General features: G+C 38.8%; 1 protein-coding gene across 1 annotated transcript in view; it reads left to right on the top strand.

Annotated features, from left to right (window-relative positions):
• Positions 1 to 2,500, top strand: part of LOC122247933 (uncharacterized) — a gene marked incomplete in the record, with an annotated part of 96,300 nt that overhangs the window by 63,303 nt on the left and 30,497 nt on the right.

Raw genomic sequence — 2,500 nt, 5'->3', positions numbered from 1 at the left:
GTTATTATCATTATCATTATTATCATCATTATCATTATCATCATTGTAATTTATATTATCCTTAGCATTATCATAACAATCATCATTATCATTGTTATCATTATCACTATAAGCACTATTATTTACATAATCAGTATCATTATTATTATTATTTTCATCACTATTGTTATCATTCTTAGCATTATCATCATTATTATAATTTCTCTTGATATTTTATTACCTCATTGTTATCTTAACCAGTAGTATAATCATTATTGCTATCATCATTATTATTTCTATAATTATCACTATTACCATCATTATAATAATGATAATAATCATGATCATTATCATCATGATCATTATTATTACTATCATCATAACTATTATCATCATCATTTACATCATTTTGCTTATTATTATAATTATCACTGTCATTGTTATTATTATTATTATTATTATTATTATTATTATTATTATTATTATTATTATTATTATTGTTATTGTTGTCATTATCATTATCAGCATTATCATCATCTTTATTATTGTTTTTATTATCATTGTTATTATCATCATCCTCAACAAAAGTATTATTATTGTTACTATCTTCTTTGTCTTTCGGCTTATCCCTGTATCAGGGGTCGCCACAGCGCGTCAACTTTCTCCATCTCTTTCTATCTTGTGTGTCCTCCTCCGCAGCACCTACTTGCATCATATCTTCTCTGATGTTGTCCATAAAACGCCTTTTCGGTCTGCCTTTACGTCTCTTTCCTGGTGGTGCCATCTGCAGCATTCTTCGGCCAACGAAGTTCTCTTCCCTTCTCTTCACGTGCCCAAACCATCTCAGTCTACACTCTCTTAACTTCTCCCCAAGCCTTCTTGTAGCTAGCATGTCCCTCACTGTCTCATTCCTTATTCTGTTTTTCCGTGTAAGACCCAGAGTGAATCTCAACATTCGCATCTCTGCCACCTCCATCTTTGCCTCTTGTAACTTTGTTACTGGCACTGTCTCCATGCCATATAACATTGCTGGTCTTACACACGTCCTATAGATTTTCCCCTTCACTCCTATTGGCATGTTCCTGTCACACAAAACTCCCGTCACTTTTCCCTACCCATTCCAGCCTCACTGTATTCTCCTTTTAACTTCAGCATTGCTAGATCCTTCACAGTCTACTGTTGAACCCAGATACTTAAATTCACTCACTTTCTTGGTCTCTTTCCCTTGCATTTTAACTCTGCCATCTCCTTCCTTCTCATTTACGCAGAGATACTCTGTTAAGTTAAATTAAGTGATGTTAAGTATTCAACTCCTGCTTCTTCTAGGCTTATCCATGCTTCTATAGGAATGTTAGCTGGTCCTAAAGCTTTGCCTCTCTTTATCTTCTTCAGTGCCTTGTTTACCTCGTCCTGTGTTATTCCTGCTACCATTACTTCTGACATCACCCCATTTTCTCTCTCCTTTCCCTGGGGTTTTCAACATTCATCAGGCCTTCAAAGTAGTCTTTCCATCTCTGCAGCACCTCCTCCTCGGTGGTCAACACTCTATCCTCAGCGTCCTTTATCAGCCTGATTTGTGCTCTATCCCTCTGCTTTGCCACTCTATACACCATGTTTTCCCCCCTCTTTCGTATCCAGCTTCTCATATATCTCCTCACTCGCTTCTTTCTTTGCTTTCGCTACTGCCACCTTTGTGCCACTCTTTCCATGCTTCTTTCTTTCTCGCAATAACTTCCCGTACTTCTTCGTTCCACCACCATGTTTCCTTGTCCTCCTTCTTCTTCCCAGTTGTCACACCAAGGAATTCCTTTGCTGTTTCCCGCAATACGTTCGATAAGTCTACCCAGGTGTTGTCTTCCTCCCACTTCATCTTCTGGTCTACCTCCAGTTTAAATTTTGCTCCAAAGTCTTTTTCTCACAGTCTCCACCACTTGATTCTAGGTAGTATAGCTTGTAACCAGCACCCAGATCCCTCGCCTCACTCCCTTTCCACTTTGTCTCCTGTAAGCACAAAACCATCCAGTTTTCTCCTCTCCATCATGTCCACAACCTCTCTGCTCTTTCCTGTCATTGTTCCCACATTCAGCGTAACTATCCTCACATCTAGCTCTTTCTTCATCTCTCTCTTTCTTCTAACACGGTTTCCACCTCTCCTGTTCTCTCTTGGTTGGCTAACAGTCATATTTTCCACTGCCACCCTGCTGGCCCACAGCAACAGTGGCGGCCGTTTTTATCCTGGGCCTCGACCGATCCAGTATGTTATTCTATTAGTTTTCGCGCATCATTGATTTGGCTAGTTTTACGCCGCTTGCCTACTGTCGCAACCCTCTGCATTTCTCCGGGCTTGGGACCGGCACCAACTCGCAGTGGGTTCTATGTCCGGTGGCTGCATTATTGTTACTATCATCATTATTATTATTATAATCATTATCACCATCCTCATAACTACTATCCTTATTACTTTCATCCTTATCATTATCATTGTTGTTGTTGTCATATTCATGATCATCATAATCCTTAT

Source organism: Penaeus japonicus, unplaced genomic scaffold (genome assembly GCF_977035675.1).
Source record: "Penaeus japonicus unplaced genomic scaffold, GWHDUDI00000001_assembly GWHDUDI00000003, whole genome shotgun sequence".
NCBI classification, from domain to species: Eukaryota; Metazoa; Arthropoda; class Malacostraca; order Decapoda; family Penaeidae; genus Penaeus; species Penaeus japonicus.
This window is presented reverse-complemented; position numbering and strand designations above follow the sequence as displayed.